A 17,702-nucleotide genomic window follows, 5' to 3' on the forward strand; every position below is an offset into this window, starting at 1 on the left:
GCGCCCGGGGGTTCCCCTGCCCGCCCCGCCCCGCCTTGGCCCCGCCCCCGTGACGTCACTGGGGCACCCCCCCCCCGGGGTAGCCCCCTCTAAGTCGGGACCCCCCCCTTCCCTCATGCACCGAGGACCACGGGGAGCACCGTGGGGGGGGGGGGAGACCCAGCGTTAAAGTGGTGCGGGGGGTGGGGGGGGGACATGGCCCGCCCCCTGCCGTGTCCTGGTTGAGCCCCCCCTGGGGGTGCAGGGGGCCTTTTCCCACCCTGCCGGTACTGGGAAATTGGGGCTTCCCGCTGGGGGTGGCGGGATATACCCTTTCCCAAGGACCCCCCTGCACATCAGGAGGGCCGGAAAGGGTTAAACGCGTGGGGCCGGGGGGGCAGACGGGCGCTGCTGTGGGGTAACCCCTGGTGCATGGGTCCTGCTGGTCTTGGGGGTCCGGCACCCGCCAGGGCGGGCAGGGGCGGGCAGAGATGAGTTGCCCACCTGGCCTGTAGCCCTTCCCCGGGCCAGGGTGGCCAGGGCCAGGATTGGTGCCTTCCCCGCGCCTGCGGCCAAAAAAGGGTCTCTGGAGCCTGGGGGCTGTGGGCTTGGGCAGCCCTGGGCCGGACCCTGAGGAAGGACGGGCTGAGGCTGCTTGATCTCAGCTCACAGGTGTGGGAACGGTGAGGGATGCAGCCAGGGACGGAGAGAAGGATGGACCCACACAGAGGGACGGATGCTCAGACAGAGGGACGGACACCCCCGGAACAGGCAGGCAGACGCCGGCTCTCCGGTGTGGGGTGCGAGGTCCCTGTGTCCCCGGGCCTGGGTGCTCCCGGGGGGGTGCACTCCGGGTGCCGGGGCTGGGAGCCCCGGAGCTGCTCTGGTGAGGTCCGCCCCGACAGACAGGAGGCCCTTTCGCCCCGGCACCTGCAACGCCCGGTTCCCCCGGGGCCCCGCTCCCGGCGGCAGGCACCGACCTGCCTGGCCGCTCCCTCCCCGCTGCCCCGGGGAGTCCTGTCCCCAGTGGGGCCCGTGGCACCATGCCGGCCGGCAGCCAGGACAGCTGGGGGCAGAAACCCAGCCAGGGCTGGAGATGCTGGCACCACCTCCGGGGACACCCAACTGGAGCCCCTGGGTGGACTCTCCCTGCCCAGCAGGGCAGCGGGGTCAATCCTTCTTCCCAATGCCCTGGGTCTCCTGTCAAGCCCTGGAGGGGGTCTGGGTCTCCCCATCCACACTGCTGTGCTTGGGGCTGGAGACACTGGCGGTGACGTGGCAGGAGCCGGAGCTGCTGGGAAGCTGGGCAGCCCTCTCCCTGCTGGAGTGCTGGTCCTGAGCCCGCTGGGTCTCAGCTGTCACCTCGCATGGGGTTTGCCCGGGAGGAGCAGCCCTGCGGGAGCAGGGTGACATGCTGCCAGGGATGCTGGCAGGGAGGGCCCCCCGTCCCCACCCTCCCATTAGACCATCTTCAAAACATGTTTCCATGTCGCCATCACGCCGAGTCTGAGTCATTCAGAGCATGGGCCGGGAGCTCTGATATAAATAGCCGTGCTGCTCGCTAACCCCAAGACACACTGGGACTCATCTCCTACCCCAAACTCCAAATGAAATGCAACCTTTTCTCTAACAGATGTCTTGACCCCTTTGCAGCTGGTCACTGCTGAGATCCCTCCCCATCCCAACCTTAAACCTTTGCTCACAGCTGTAATGACCATTTCCAGCACCGCCAGACCCACCAAGCAGCCCCTCAGCGTGGGACTCTGAGTGCCCAGATGCTGGCTCTTGGCTCTCCTCTGTCCACGTGTGCGGAGCTGAACCAGGTGCTCGTGTCCCAGGGACTGCCCTTGGGAGCTGCATCCACCCAGGGAGGAGACCTGGGCTCTAAATCCTACGTGAGCCCTGGATTTGACACTTGGGGAGAGGCTGTCCTGGTGCATCTACTCTGCTCACTTCCATAGGGCAAATGTGGAAAATCCTCAGACTCCATCCAGGCAGAAACAAGGCAAAACAGAAAAAAAAAAAAAAAAAAAGACATATGGAGAAATCTAGATGTTCACCAGCCCTGCCTGGGCCAGCCTGAGTCATCTCCAGGGAGCTCAGCTTGGCCACCACCGAAGGCAAAGCTTAGCCACTCCGAGTATCAAAGGAAACCTCTGCTGATCTGCTTTTATCCCGGCTCCTTGCTTTCCCTGCTTGGGTGACTCAGCTCTCCCTGGCTTTGGGAATGGGTGCTGGCTTGCCAGGGTGAGCTACTGGCAGCTCGGCTCCCCGAGCGCACACTCCCTGCCCGGGCTCTGGAGGGACTAGCGATGGGGGGACCTGGATCTACTTTCCCATCTGTTAAAACATGGCTGATATTTCATAAAAACCATTTTAGGACCTTCAGAAGCAGGAGATGCCATGCACCAGGTGGAGAAGGAACACATGCAGACGAAGGGATGGGTGCCACTCAGGACAGACCGCCAGTCTGTCCCAGCGCCCAGACCGGGGCTATGGGCCAGCCCGGGGGGGTCACCTCACCTGGGAGCGAGGGAGTTGGGGGACGTTGCTTCCCCTAGTGCTGCAGCCCAGTGTTTCTGGGCAAAGCTGGAGGACACGTGTCTCAAATGCCAGCGCCTGGCCAGGCCAGGCTGCGCTTGGGCAGATCCCAGGGAGCCTGGGTTTCCCGTGGCCAGGGTGCTGGGGGAAGGACTGCATGTCCGTGGACATTTCAGGGTGCTCTTTTACTGCTGGTGGAAGGAGGAGGACCCTGAGGGCCAAATTCCCACCTGAGATAAGCTGCCCCGTTTGGGGGCATCTCCATGTTCATCCCATGGTATGGGACAACCTGGAGGGCAGCACAGAGGGGAGCAGGGAGAGGACCAAGGCTCAGGCGACACTATGTGCAGGCCCATCTCCTCCTCTTCCTCGACAGCCACCAGCCTCCACCAGCCTTGCACAGACGGGCTTTCAGGTTGAGGACCTGAGGGTGCTGACCTGCGTGTCCCCGTCCCCCATCCCGCCCCCAGCTCCCTGGGTGCACATTGCCCTTTGCCAAGGGGACATCCTGTCTTCGAGGTGACGGTCCTCCAGGTGCAGCCGGCCAGCGCTGCGGGGCAGGGGAGGTGGACACGCGGCACGCACAGACGGCGCTACCTGCTCCGTGTTCCCTTGGGAGATGGGGTAAAAGCTGGCACGCAAGCTTCAGGCTGTGAAAACGCACCTCGTGGCCAACTCGCACCCGGGGGTCTGGTTCCCAGCCGCTCCGGGAGCTGCGGGGAAGAAGCTGGTGCCATCCAGGTACCTGCCCGGAGGCAAACGCAGGGCTCAGGGTTAGATCCGATCCCTCATGTTTGTCTCTGAAAGGTACAGAACATGCTGTTTTAGCAGGGTTTGGGGTTTGAAGGTAACTCGCTGCCAAGATAAATACATCAAGCCAACGAGCATTAAATTAAAAAAATAAATCAAGGCCATGCTCGGAGCCAATTAAAAGTCTCGGTCTCGGGGCTGGAAGGTGCTGACACACGCTGAGACCCACGCAAAGGCAGGCAGCTCGGCTGGGCGCTGCCGGGCCGGGAGCTGCGCAGTCTCGTCGCCCGGCCGACCCCGGTGTCCGCCACAATTTCCCAGCCCGGCCAGCCGTGCCGGGCAGAAGGGCTTTGCTCTCACCGCGGCCGGTGTCGCGGGAAGAGCCGGGCTTTGCCGGCGCGGAGCGGAGGCGACGGAGGCTCCCGGTCTTTACCTGCCTGACACCGGCTGATGAGGCTGATGAAAGCGGGAAGGATTAAAGGGGTGCAGGGAAGGGAGAAGGGTGCAGCGGGGGGAGCAGGAGAGCATGTGCCAGGTAACAAACCTGGGAGATCACCCAAGATAAAGGGAGATCCCAACAGCTGTAATTACACGTTGGAGATAGAGCGGCGAGGGGAGAGCCTGAAGCCAAGTACAGGAATTCTGGGTTAATGGAAGCCCAAGGAGAAGTTAATAACAAGACGAACAAAGTCGGAGCAGACAGCCTGGCGTCGGCCCTCCCACACTCCGCCGCTGCCACATTAACGAACCCTCGCACTATCTCTAGCCCCATGCGCAGCCTGGGAATAACATACGGGGCAGGAGCATCCTCTAGGAGGGGGTCGGAAACCCGTCGATGCCTCCAGCCTGCTTTCGGTGGGGAGATTTCAGAGCAACACGAGGGAAGAGCAAGTTCACGTTCAGCATTATTTTCCCTTCCCCTTTGCAGAGCTCCAAAGTCTCCACGTTGGATTTGAGGAAGCTTTTCTCCAAAAACGTTCTCAAAAATGACTCGTCTCAAGATTCACAGTCCTCAGGAAACTATAAGAAACCCTCCATTGCTATTTTTGATTGGAACAAATAGCAGAAAAAAACCTCCACAAAGTCCCAGGACTCCTGAAAACATCAACAGCTTTTTACAAAACATCTCTAAAGCCCCCCAGTTCCTCACTGGGAAAAGTAGATAAAACAGCTCCAACCTCAAAGCCAGGCTCCAGCCTGGCTCCCTTCTAGGGGGCTTTGGGATTTCTTGCTTTCCAGCACCCAGAGCCTTTGCGGCGGGTGTAAATCAGCCTGGCACCATCCAAGGCCCTGGCCAGGTGGTGTAAATCAGCAGTTTCCCCAATGGCACAACCATGCTTAGTGCAAACAGAAACACTCAAGAGGTACCACGTCGTCCCGGGTGACACGAATGAGCCGGGTGTCCCTCGGCCAGGATTTGTGCCCTGCTTTGTCACTGGTTCGCGCTGAGATGAAATTATATATACGTTAAAAATTCTTAAAACAAGTAATCTTTCCCTCCCCTGCTTTTATCCTCCCTTAATACAATAAAGCAATATTTTGGTTGTTTTTGAACTGAAATATTTTCCAGGACCCAGATCTAGTCTGGGTTTGATTTCCACAGGGACTGTCAGCTAGAAAAGAAAGGAATAAAAGGATCAGCTCTCCAGCTGACAGGGGGGAATATCATCCCGCGGATTTGCACCACTCCAGCCCTTGGCCCTTACCGAAACCAAAGAATTAGGGGGCAAAATGCAGGGAGAAGTTCCCCTTTGCAGCTTCACGTTTGGACGAAGCAAACTGGTCCCGACTTTGCTACCCCAGAAACATATAAACGGCTAAAAAATTGCCCCAGCGTCACACCAGAGGGTTGTGGGAGCATCAGCCAAAACTGCCACTGCAGTGGAGGGGGTCTCTCCCTTCCCCTGCTCTTCTTTGGTGAGTTTATTAAGCACCTGGGATTGATTGTAGGAGCAATTTTCTGCTGCCTAAATTCCCCGTGTCACTCTTATTCCCCTTGTGCCCTGCCATGTGAAGCCCGTTTGCTGGGTAATTATGCCCCATCTGGAAACCTTTGGGGAAGGTGTGAACCCGCAAGGCCGAAATGTGACATATTTAATCAATTATTCCATTCATTAGCCCCAGCCTCAGTGCCTTGCCTTGCTAATTTGACAAGAGCAGCAGTTAAAGAGGCTTTTTAACCCTCATTTACTTCACGTCACCCTTAACGCAGGTAGCTAGAAAGTCCCAAAGTCAGCATACGACGTGTCTGTGAAGGGGATGGTCTGTGTCTATGAAACGCACGTAGGTGCCCATGTGTGCTTCTGCCTGATTTTCGGTTTTCTCCCCTTCTCTTCACATCTTCAGCTCCACACGTGGTGTGATCTGGAAACAACCCGAACTGTGTCCTGCTGGAATGACGACATGATGCTTTTCCTTAAAAATAACACTGATAAAACCCTGCGCCAGCCGCTTGGGGAGGCCGGTTTGGACAACGCGTGCGTGCCACGTCTCGCCCACGGCTGGAAAACCTGGAAGAACCTCTGAGTTGCACGCGATGGATATTAAAAAACTAGTTACTTTTTCTTTCTTTTCGTTGCATTTTTTTTTCCTCCTTATCCCCCAAAACTGAAGAGTTAAAGGTTTATTCAGGCCATGCTCGCAAGGAAAAACGGCATGAAAAAACACTACAAGAGCAGAAAGCAGCAGCACCCGCTTCACGCTGCGTGACGTGGAGTCCTGCTTGCTGAGTCCGCGGGAGCGGGGCTCCTCGCCTTTCCGGTGCGGAGCGCAAAAGCCATTTGCGTGGCAGCTTGTCGAGTATCGCAAAGTTTAATGCAACCCTTTGCTATTTTCAGGTTTTGGATCCTCCAGGCCATGGATTGCCTCCAGGCCAAAATTTCACTTGTCTTTTTCCAACTTGATGCGATCAACTCCTTTCCCTTTCCTGCCTCAACTGCTCTTGCGGGAGCATTGCCAAATGCCCCTTTCTGAGTACAGCAGATGAAAAGGATAACATGAACATATTGTGCTGTTTGCATTGTGTCGAGTTTGCTGTGTATTATTTAAATAGTGAGAAATACCAATTTGGATTTTTTTTTTTTTGGTAGGTAACTGTTTAGAGAGGCTGATTTTCCCCTGAGGGTGAGCATTAGAATAAGCACAATTAGGATGTGGCCCATGTTTCTTGCACTATTTCCAGGGGACTCTTCGTTTCCTAAACGGTCTTTGCCTTTCCTATCACTGGCTCTTCATTTGAGAGGCTGTTATTTCCCCCTTTAGTGAGAGGCAATAAGGGTTTGTAACTTTAACAACATAACAAGGCAGTTAGTAATGGTTAGATGCAGCATTTAAACGCAGAGATAATCAAGCGTTGGCCTCTCAGCAGGGAATTTGATCCAATAAAGCCTGATTCATTTACTTTAAAATAATCTCTTGCAGGCACATGTCTCTAAAGCATAAACTTTGCAAACTTTGGATTTAGGACTGAAACGGGCAGTACGTATCGTACGACTGTAAAAGCAGGGGATTCAGCGTGGCTGGCTCTGCAAACTGGTACGGCGAGCAGGGTTTTGCCGCGGTGTTTTTAGCAGTGCGAGGTGCACGGCATGCTGCCCAGGGGACTGGGGTGCGAGTCACCTTGCGTCCCACTGCCCTTTTTGGAAATGCCCTGGGCCTTCCCCAATACTCGCCAGTCGGGGCTGGCTCCGCTCCTATTTCTGTGCCTGTTTGGTGGAAGCAATTAAAGTCCGTGCATTTCCCTGCAAGGATCCTGCTCCAGCTCGCTGGCTGCAGCGCATGTGGATGTGTTTCTCTGGAAAGTGGTTTAGCCTAGGATGGAATTTAAAACCACAGATTTTCTTGGGTTTTGTTATTTATTTTTTGTTATTCTTTTTTTAAAATTATTTTGGCGTTCTTTTTTCTTTTCAAGTATCTTCTCCAGCAAGTTGAAAGCTGTGGCTAAGGCCTCCTCTGGCAGCACTGAGCTTGATTCCTATGAGTGTGGCTGCAAAGTGCCCCAAAGCGCAGACCAAGGTGGCTCGAAGGTGACATGACGTCCCATAGAGCACTTCCAATATCAGCCTCTGGGGTCTGGGTGCTGGGCAGGACGGGTCAAGGTGCTGATGCTGGGATGATCCCAGAGGGGCTGGGATCCTCTGAGGATACAAGTGAGGCAAAACCTGAGAGGGAAATAGGTATGGTCAGGAAGAAGAGCTGACCTTCCAGGATGAAGAGCCTCTTATGACATTTTTTGCAATGAAAGGATGTGATTTTTTCACTTGGAAATCAAGTTACTTTTTTAGCGAGCAACCTTCCCGTTTAAAAGATTAAAATTTCAGAAAGTGGAACAAAATCTGTCGGTTTTCTCAAAGTAAAATAATGTGATGCATCAGAAGGGCTGGTGGGAGGAAGATCATCTCACTTTGCCGGGTATTTTCCTTCCATTTTTGAAAAATCAGGTAGAAATGGTAGAGTTTCCTGTGAAACCTGACCCTGCCCGGCTGCTCAGAGGCAGTATGAAACCCTGGGGAAAGGGCAATGTCTGAGCCTGCTCAGGGTTAGGGACCCCACAGAGCCCCTCGCATCCGTGTTTTTTGGTGCGGTGAAATGGCAGGAACAGCGGCATCACAAGGTCTTGAGCCAGAGCAAGGTGGAAGCGGCATTGCAGGCAGGCAAGTGGGGACACCTGGGGGATATTCACTCCTGGATCAGGCTGCAGGGGCTCCGGCTGGGGCAAATCCATCACCAGCGTTGGCCAGGTGAGATGCTGCCTGGGCAGGGTTTCTGCATCCAGCCGCCATGGGCCAACATCGGCATCCCCCATTCGGGGCACCTGGGACCTCACAGTCCATCTTGGGCCTCTCTCCTGAGCACACAAGCTGCTTTTCTGGGGACAGGCATGTGCAGGAAGGGGAGAGTGAGGACGACCCTGCATCCTCTGTGTTCAGTGCACGGGGCCTGGCTGGGCTGCGGGATGTGCCGGGGCTTGCAGGTTCAGGGAAGGATTTACCGAGCATGTAAAGAGCCGGCAGGAAGGGCTCAAGCTCGCAGCTGACTGCACATTCAGTGCTCGTTTGCAAGCACTTTGCACTGCTGATGACAGAAAATTGCTTTGTTGCCCAGGTTGTGGGGATTGAGTGACAGGAAATCTGCGGTGCTCGCTCTAATTGGCAAAGAGGAATCCTCGGCAGAGGGGGGAGCCGAGCCTTCTCCCTGCACCTACTTTCCTGCTGAAAATAGATGAGCGATTTAATTGTCACCCCCCCCTCGGATTTATATTCATCAGAAAGCGCTTTCAATGAAGCCGTGTGTTAGACGGAGCTCGCGTCTCGGTGTGTGGCTATGGGGGATGCTCTCTGGTTAGCCAAGGGTGGCTTGCAAGAAACCACATCGTAGTCCCCTGGCAAAGTCCTGCAAGCAGGTGAACAGAAGAAGAAGGAAAAAAAATCACTGTGAAATTTTACTGATGGAGAGGAACTTTTCAACAGATATATGGGGAGGAAAATATATATTCTGTTGATATTTCCCCTATTTCGCAAAAATCCAAGCCTTTCACCAAACCCCAAACACACGCAAACACACTCTCACAGAAAGTTCCTAAATGCTTTAACTAAAAGCAGCATTCCAAAATGTCCTTTTCTTTTTGGTGGCCGAGAGCCTGAAAAAAATTATTTCAGGAATTTTTTAAGAGGGAAAAGAGCAATAAAATGGAAAAACTTCAACATCTCTTGAATAACGGATGTTTTCTGACCCCTCCCCATAACTAGCTACCAGGGGGTTGTTGCTGGGGAAGGAGCCGAAGGTGGTGGCATCGCCCTGAAGGGAATGGAGATCACCAGCTGGTCCTGCCAGCTGGGGAAGGTGTTAGGGGAGAAGCTTCCAGGGTTGGACCTGGTGCGTTCTCTGTATCCCAGCTCTGTTTTTTTAGCACCGATGACCAATGCCTTGCTACCAGCCCCTGCGATTTTGAGAGCACTCAGGACCAGCTCTGTTCTCCTTTGCAGTCGATGATGAGTTTCAGAGGGAGCAGATTTAGATCAAGCCTTGGAAAAAAAAATGTCATCTTGGAGTCCTCGGTTTACTCATGGGCAAGGTAAGAGCAGGGCAGCTCTTGGAGCCCGGCTCAGGGTACAAGGCTACGCTTCCCGTGTAAGCTTTAGAGACAAGATTTCCTCCTCCCCCATGACTATGAGGCTGCGAAGGACCCAGGGAGGCTCAGAGCTATGTGGTCACTTGCGGTCCCCAGCTGAGACATGCAGGTTCAGAGAGACATTAAGAGCATTATAGTCTGTGACCCCACATTCTCGCTAATTGACAGAGAGAAAATTCGTGGTAAATGAAATTGTTCTTCTTATATATTGCTGTTTCAAGTTTGCTCCTTTTGTTTTTTTTTCTTTTTTTGTGCTCCACATGTACCATGTAAAAAGAATTATTTAAGCCTCTGAGGCCAAAATCCCAGGCTTGACTTTTGCCCGAATAGAGAAGTTAGGGTCTTGCCCAGAGGAAGAAAAGCAGAAACGGGGCCAAGCCTCTAGTTTAGAACAGGCTGAACCTAAGGTATTCATTCATGGAGCAGGGCGGTGTCGAGTGATGCTCAGCTTGGCCCAGAGTCTCTCCTCTGCAAAGTAGGGGTCAAATCCTGCCACATCGCTTACGTCTCCGCAGAGAGCTTCAAGGGACAGAGACACGGGTTTCAAAGTGACCTGATGGTGCCACAGGCATCGTCCGGAGCTTTCCTGGCCTGTGGCAGCCCATGATGGGCTAACGCAGCTGTGCTGGCCACCTCACCGGCTGTAGGATCAGGGCTTCCTCGAAGTCTCCCAGAGCAGCCATCCTTTGCTGCGGAGCTGGAGGCAGAGCCGCCCACTGTGGGCCCAGAGACACAGCTGCCGAGCTGGGGAACCACTGCCAAGCCAGTTGGGGTGGTGTCACCTCCCCAGCACGCTCGCAGGACGTCATTAGCGGAGCTGGCAATCCCTGCAGCACGCGCCGGGTATTTACATCTCCAGGGAAGCTGAACTCAAGAGACAGAGAGAAAAAAATGGTGGTGGTAAATGTATAATTAAAGTCCTATTAAGAGGCGCCGGGGAGTCTCTCAAGGAGCAGGGAGGACAAAATCACTGCCTCCTTGGCCAGCTCTCGGCAGCTCTTGGGTACTCCAGAGGAGCAAGATCTCCCCAGGCAGGGCTGGGAGAGCCCGGGATAGCTTGCCTGGAGGGTCCTGCCCCGGCTGAGTCTCTGCGGGGCTGGGGCCACCCTCCCAGGGCCAGGCTCCGGCGGGGGAGGACTGGCTTGGCCACTGGCAGCCTTGTCCTGGCTTCAGAGATGCTCAGAGGAGGAGTCTGTCCTGTTGCTGCTTCCCCTGCAGCTGAATATTGCGGGGAGGCCCTTTGCCACCTAGACAAAGGGCCTTCCCCTGCAGCTGAATATTGCCCTAGCTCCAATGGAAGGATTGGGGCTGGTGCCCAGCTCCAGTGCTCCCTGAATCCCTTGAACAGCTCCCACTGGACTGGAGCAAAGGGCCAACAAACTTGGACAAGTGGGAGGTCCAGCCTGCTCCCCGGGCTCAGCAGGTCAATGCATGGCTGGAGCCATTCAGCCAGGCAAAGCTATTGGAGAATATGCTAAGGAGGACTCTAATCTTTCCGGTTTAGTAGCCAAAAAGAGGGAGCTGCTATTGCCCAGTCTCCTGCATTAGCGTTTCTGTGGTCTGTCAGGGACTCAAGGTTTCACCGTCTCCTACACCCTGACTGCCCCAGCTGCTCACTTCCATCTCTTGGCCCTGTCAGTGTATCAGGGTCCCCTCTCACTGCAATGTCCATGTCTTCCGCAGAGACCTCCCCCTTATCCCTCCCCTAGCCAAATCGCCCACCACGCTACCTGGCACCTCGCTTTTCAGGCTCCCTTCGCAAGAAGGGCGTATGCCCGTCCCTTTGCAGGCTCCGTGCCTACCTCTGGCTGTGCCCAAGACGTAGCCTGACTTTGACCCAGCTCAGCAACTCATCTGCGCTGGGGGATTATTTTTCATCTCCTTGGAAGCATCCCCATTACAGAGGTGACATGTGAACCTCCCCTGCCATTAGCTCTGCTGGTGCTGCCCAAAACTTCCACTTTCACCCAGGGTTCTCCCCAGTCACCCCTATTCAAAAGAAAAAGCAAGCAGATTGTGGCCAGGTTTGACAGTAAATCACACCATTTCCTCACCACCTGCCAGATTCCAGCGGCCCAGGAGAATAGCCGGGCTGTGTCGCCCTCCTTTGCAGGTGGCGTTTCCATTCAAAGCCGCCCATCTCGCCTGCCCCTGCTCTTTACAGCTCTCGTATTAGTTGTGGTTCACCAGGCACTGAATGGAGACTGGAATTCCTTAATCCACCTGTGACCTGCACTGGAGCTTTCCCAGCCCGAGCGCTGTAACTCAATCCGATTCAGCACAAAGCCGAGAAGGCAATGCCGGCGTTAACCATCACTTCAAGTCTCACCTCCTCCTGGTCCTGGGACGGTGGGCGGCACCGAGGGCACTGTTCCCTTTGAACGTCACCTGACAGCGATTTGCTCTTGCAGGGATCGGTTGATGCTTTGTTTCATCATTGGTTTGGAAAATTCCACCTTGTCCCAGTTGTGCTTTCCAGGAGTCCCGTTTCAGCCTGCTCGTAGCCCAGAACGTGCCGGTTGCTTTGAGTCCAGCTGCTGTCTCGCCTTAAGCTGAGCACTGAGCAGTAAAAGTGACTGAGGGAGATTCTGGAAGTGTTTTTTCTACGGGAAAATGTTGATTCATTGGAAATAATGATTTTTGCCAGGAACATATTTACTACTTTTGACCCGGATAGAATTTCTGGTCAAAATGTGTCAAAGATATATATGTATCCATCCTGTAATAACTAGCAGGTAGGACATTCACGCAGGAAAGGGGACCCCCAACTCTTCTCCCACCAGTGGGAGCTGCAGGGTCTTCTCTTGAGTTCACCCTGATTTTCACAGCTTAACCTAAAGCATTTGGGAGGGTTAATGGAGCAGAGCAGGGAGGAGGTGGAGCATGCAGCAGCCACTTTGCAGAAAGACTACGCTTCACATTAGGTCTTTGGCCGTTGCCGGATGTGGTCTCATGCCTGGATCGACCCTTATTCCACAGCTGAGGGAGCGCAGTGCAAATATGCGAAGCAGATGCACAGCCAGGGCCTGAAACCTCCAGAGGAGGCGATTCGGCAGATGGCTGCTGCAAGGTGCTGGGAGCAGCGCCTGCACGTGTTGGGGTGGGGAAGCAGCAAGTCACGCCAGCGTGAGCGCAGAGCTGACTTCACTTCTGCATCGGCCTGGAAAATGCCACGTCACCAGCTCCTTCGGCAGCTCGGCCAGCGCTAGAGCTCTCCATCACTCGCCCACGCCACTGCTGAGTACTTTCCATGAATTCAGGGGCCAAGCATCAGAGAGGAAAAGATGGGGATGGGGGGACCTGGGGTGCTGGCCACGCAGCACGGAGATGAACTGGACTTGCCGATAGTGCTGGCAAGCCCTGAAAATGAAAGAAAATTAGCCACCTTCAAGGTATTTCATCTGGATTTGCCCCTGACTTAGAGACGTGCAGAAACTGAGCCCGGAAACAACTGAAGGTTCAAGCCTCAAACCTCTCTCAGAGTCACAGTAAGCCCAAATTATGCATGTCAAAAGATTTTTTTTTGAGAGGTATCTTTTCTGTAAAAATACATTGATGCCTTCTGCAAACACAATGCTGGCCCTTCTTGAGCTTTCCCGTCACTGGTCCTTCCGGTATGGTCTAGCCGTTGCACCACCAGAGAGCCTTGCTATTGGGAAATATGGATAATAGTCCTGATTTTTAAAAGCTTGGGATAGGTGATCACCATTAAGGGCTGCGAGTTTCTGCTCTAAGGCCTCCTTAAACCACTGACACCGGAGAAGAAGGACTCAGAGTGCAGGAGGATCCAGCCTGTAACAAGGATGGAAGGAAGCTTTTCAGACAATCTCCAGCATGGTTCGGGTGCTTTTTCCCCTCATACTCCCCATCTCCCTCCCCTCTGTCGCTGTCTTCGCACCAGGGAGGTGGCTGAGCCCCTGGAGCTGGGCACAGCTACGTGTGTGCCTGCGTGCGCAAACCAGGGCATCTCTCTGGCACACGCACATGTTCGTGCGCACAGGCGTCTGGCTGTATTTCAGGGCCACGGTTGTGTACTCTCTCTCACCTCGACGTTTCCCAGCAGTCTGTCCTGGCTGCCTGGCTGAGGATGGAGATGCACGTCCAAGTTCGTAGCCAAAAGCTGTGTCCCCTTGCCAACCGCCTGCCACTTGCAGGCTTCGCACCCGTAGGAGGCCGGGGCCGTCTGGCTGAGCTCAGCTCCAGCTGCGGTGATGTGAAGACAAGGTCAGAGGCAAGTGCCCACTTTCCATTAACTCCGACTTTCCGCCCCTGCATCCCCCCACATCATCCCCATGAGTAATAGGGAGTGGCTGTTCCCGTCTGAGCCAACGGGAGATGGGGCCACCCGCTGCCACCCTTGGCCCAGGAAGGCAGCTGGCAGGCAGTGAGGAGGAGGAGAGCGGTGAGGAAGGAGACTCTGGGCTTTCCTGTACTTCTTGGGTCCCCAGCATTGTTTGGGGTCCTGTCCTGACATCCCCGGGAACTGGCCAGCTCTGTTAGTCATGCAGGGAGACGATGAGGCCGGAAAGACCTGCAACCCTGCTGCCAGGACGGTGGAGAGGGCAGAGCAGGCAGGACTTCTTGGCTGGGTGCCATCGCACTCTCCTCCTCAAAGGAGCCCTTAAGCAACAGCCGGGACTGGAGACCACAGGGCCAGAGCCAAGCATCGGTGATTGTCCTTGGGCCACCGGTACAAAAATCCTACCAGTACCAGGCAAAGTTGCCCCAACCTAAGCCAAGGAGCATCCCAGCTACCCTGGATCCAGCTGAGCCTTTTGAAACTGTCCCCTTGGGAAGGGGGCATGCAGGGACCAAAAGTCTTAGTGTGTCGACACTGCGCACTCCATCAGGACAGGGTCGGTGCCAAGAGGGGCCTGCAGTGGGGCAGGGTGCTGGGGGCTGCCTGTTTTCCTCTGGGCGAGTGGTTTCGCTCCTGCCAGCAGAGCCCAGCATGGGAATCACCTCGGTGAGGCTGGCGAGGTGGCTCCTGCCCTTGGCTCCCGTCCCCCTGAGGGCTGGCAGGGCCCCTCGGCCGCATCTGGTCCTTCCCCTCGGCCCAACTCCCACCTTTCCCACAGTGCGGCGGTGGCTCCTCTCCTGTCACCAGCTCAGCGTGTGGCATCCCCCCCTCGGGGCTCCTCTCAGTGGCTTCAACTCCAGGACGCGTGAGGCGAAGGTTTGCGGCCGGAAGAACGTGGGTGATTTTGTGACAGAGGCTGGTTTCCAAACGTGCACGTTGCAGAGCTCAAAGGGCCATGGGTGGGGACTGCGGAGGGACAAAAGCCCTATAAAGAGGAAGAAAAATAATACTGAACACCTGCAGCAATCGCACTGGAGACCAGAGGACAGCAGAAGCCAGGGAAGGGTGACCACAGGGCAGCGCTCCCTTGGACCAGGCTCCTGGCAGTCCCTGCCTCCCTCCCCATCCCGGCACAGCATGGTCCATCCCCTCCTGGCTCTGCAGCCTTACGGAGACAGACACAGCAACGCCTCTCGCTCCCTCACACGCTCCTTCCTCCGCTGCCGATCGCTTTACCTGTTGCACTACTACACGCTCCGAGTCAGGACTCTTCAGTCTTTCGCTGGGCACGTGGCACATCCCTTTTCTGTTCGGGGCTGTTCCTCCAAACCACGCTCTAGTTTCACTTCCTCGTGCGCCGTGGCCTGAGCGCGATGGCTAATTAATTAGCATTCCCGTTCTGCCTGGCTGGCCGTCTTTGCAAACCGTGCCACCGCACTCCTCCATCCTCTTCCTCTTCCTTGTTGTATGGAGGAAAGACTACCAAGTACCATCGCATGGTGAAACCGAGGCACGGGAAGGCGCAGCGCCTTGCTCGAGGTCAGGCAGGAGCCCGACAGGAGGCAGCAACATCTGCGCTTGCACAAACACGTCTGCCGGTCGGACGCTGCCCGGCACAGACGGACACTGCGCCGCAAGGTGCCGGCAGGCTCACCGAAGCTTTTCGCCTGCCTTTCAAAGGGAACTAGCCCAATTAACACCAAGTCGAGCGACAGACTCGGATGGGTTTTCACCCCTGGCTTTCCCACGTGATTGGGTCTAATCGCCTTCACGTAACAGGGCTCAGCTACAGCACTGATATAACACAGGCGGCGGTGAGAACCGAAGGGAGCGGGGAAAGGCACAGGGTGCTTATAGGTGTGTTACACGCCGCTGTTCATTCCTGGGCTGCACGGTTCAAACCCAGCCAGGCCTAAAATCCCTCCCCAGCAGCTAAATCAGTGCCCCCCAGGTGCAGTCTGGGACCAGACACAGCAAAGATGCCAATTCGCAGAAACCCTAACGAGTGCTCAACGGTCTCTGCCAGCCACCGAGGGACTGAACCACTGCACAGACCAGTCTCCTCTTGGGACGTGTCTCTCTCAAGGTCAAATTCAACCACGTATATAAGAGAGTTTGAGAATTACCTGAGAAACTGGAGATAAACAGAGGGCTTCAGTCTCCAGGGATGGCAACACAAGTATATGCAAACATACGCGTGTGTATATGTATGAGCGCGTATACGTATGTGCGTGTGCAGGTAGACTGCCACTTCTCTGCCAAGCCGTGTGGTATTTCATGACTCTGCAGTTAGTTTTCTGTTGAAGGAGAAATCAATGACCTGGAATTAAAGTGATTTTCAGGTAACTCGTTTTCTTTACACTCGCTGTTGAGTCTCAGCCACGAGGCAAAGATTTTGCCCTCCAGAAAAGCCACCGGCTTTGCCTTTTCCCCCCCAGACTCTTAGTGCTGGGGCAGTGGCTGGGCCTTCTGGGTCCGGCGGCAGCCGGAGCATCGCGGCAGCGGCCAGCCCCCGGCCTCGCTCGCATCCCCGGGAGAGGAGACGAGACTGCAGGTAACGTTGCCATCTAGTGGCTTTCCCACCCCGAGCCGAGGGAAGCCGCTTTCGGGATGACTTGGGAAGTGGCTGGGGGTGAGGAGCGACACAGGTGTACTGGTAGCCGAGCGATACCCCAGTGATACCCCAGCAAGAGCCGGTGGTACCCACCTTCAGCCTTTCCCTTCAGGCAGCAGCATCCTGCCCTTGCCCAGCGGCTCAGCCTCTGCCCACCCCAGCTCTGCCCTGACCGGGACGTGGCGGGAGGGCCAGTGTCTGTGTGGCCAGTACCGGGACTCGGGGGTGCAGTGGCAGCTCTACCAGACAGCTACGATGCTTTAAAGCAGCTAAAGCCTGTGAACTAGCCAGGCAGAGGAGTGGGGAGCTTTTACACACTGTCGAAAGGAGCCTGCTTCCAGCCTAAGGGCAGAAGGTGGAGGCTTCACACTAACCTGGCAACACCTCAGCTCCTGGAGCTGTCAGGGCTTGGTCACAGCAGTGACACTGCAGCCGCCTATGGATGGCACTTGATGGGCGAGATTCCTGCCAAAGCATCTTTCTTGACAGAGCTTAAGATCAAAGGTGAACCCGGCTGAGGACGTGCATGCCTCGTCTCTGCACCAGGCCGTATTTGAACTCAGTTCAGAACGGTCCCGCAGCTCCCCGGCCAGGAACGGAGAGTGGCAGCACGCACAGGCATAATGACCCACACCACAAACTGCCCACTTTTGGTAAATACAGAAAAGTTTCCCCACTCTCCGTGGCTCCATTTGGAGGCCAGAAGCTACAAGCAGCTCCGGAGGGAAAACCAGTCCCTTTAACTATTTGTCAATGCCTTGCTTGCTTTTCTCTTTGCCTAAAAACGCAACAAACCATTCCAGAGAGAGGAGTAACACACTGGTAACCAAAGGCCCTCCATCCCACCCATCAAATGCAAGCCCGAAAACGGTGCCTTATGCAGCCCTTTTCATCCACCAGGATAAAGAATCCTTCTCCCCGTTTTACCGGCAGGGAATAGAGGGCCAGAGACCCGCCTGAGCCATCACCCCGGCCCCCCAGCGCGAGCACTGTCCTCTGCTGCCAGTGCTTCTCCATCACCTACTCCCAGGCCAGCAGCACCCGCTGCTCTGCTCTGCCACCTGCATCCCAAAACTTTAAGAGGGGAGAAATGGGGCTTGTTTGATGCACGGAGCGCGGCAACACTCTTCTCGCTTCACTTTCGGAGCCTGCGTGTTTGTGTAAACAAACCCCAAGTAATAGAGGGAAGGAGAAATTTTTAATACAAGTCAGTAACCTTCGATCTGCCTGCAACGGAAAGCCCCAGCCCCAAAGCCCCCGTTTGACAGGCACAGGGTCATCTCCAAGGATCAAGAAGCCCTGCATCCAGCATCACACAGCTGGGTCTGCAAATTACGGGCACGGGGGTTTCAAGCCTGGTTTCCAGAGAAAACAAAGCTCGTGTGTTC

The 17,702-nt window shown here is 55.4% G+C and overlaps 1 long non-coding RNA gene across 1 annotated transcript; it reads right to left on the reverse strand.

Annotated features, from left to right (window-relative positions):
- Window positions 1-10,755: 10,755 nt before the first annotated feature.
- On the reverse strand, window positions 10,756-15,184 carry LOC138062258 (uncharacterized). The gene is made up of 4 exons (XR_011136329.1): window positions 14,937-15,184; window positions 14,468-14,685; window positions 13,446-13,603; window positions 10,756-13,192 (listed from the first exon to the last, which is right to left on the reverse strand). It is a non-coding gene; the product is annotated as an uncharacterized lncRNA (long non-coding RNA).
- Between the last annotated feature and the right edge of the window lie 2,518 nt (window positions 15,185-17,702).

This window comes from Struthio camelus, chromosome 25 (genome assembly GCF_040807025.1).
Source record: "Struthio camelus isolate bStrCam1 chromosome 25, bStrCam1.hap1, whole genome shotgun sequence".
NCBI lineage: Eukaryota > Metazoa > Chordata > Aves > Struthioniformes > Struthionidae > Struthio > Struthio camelus.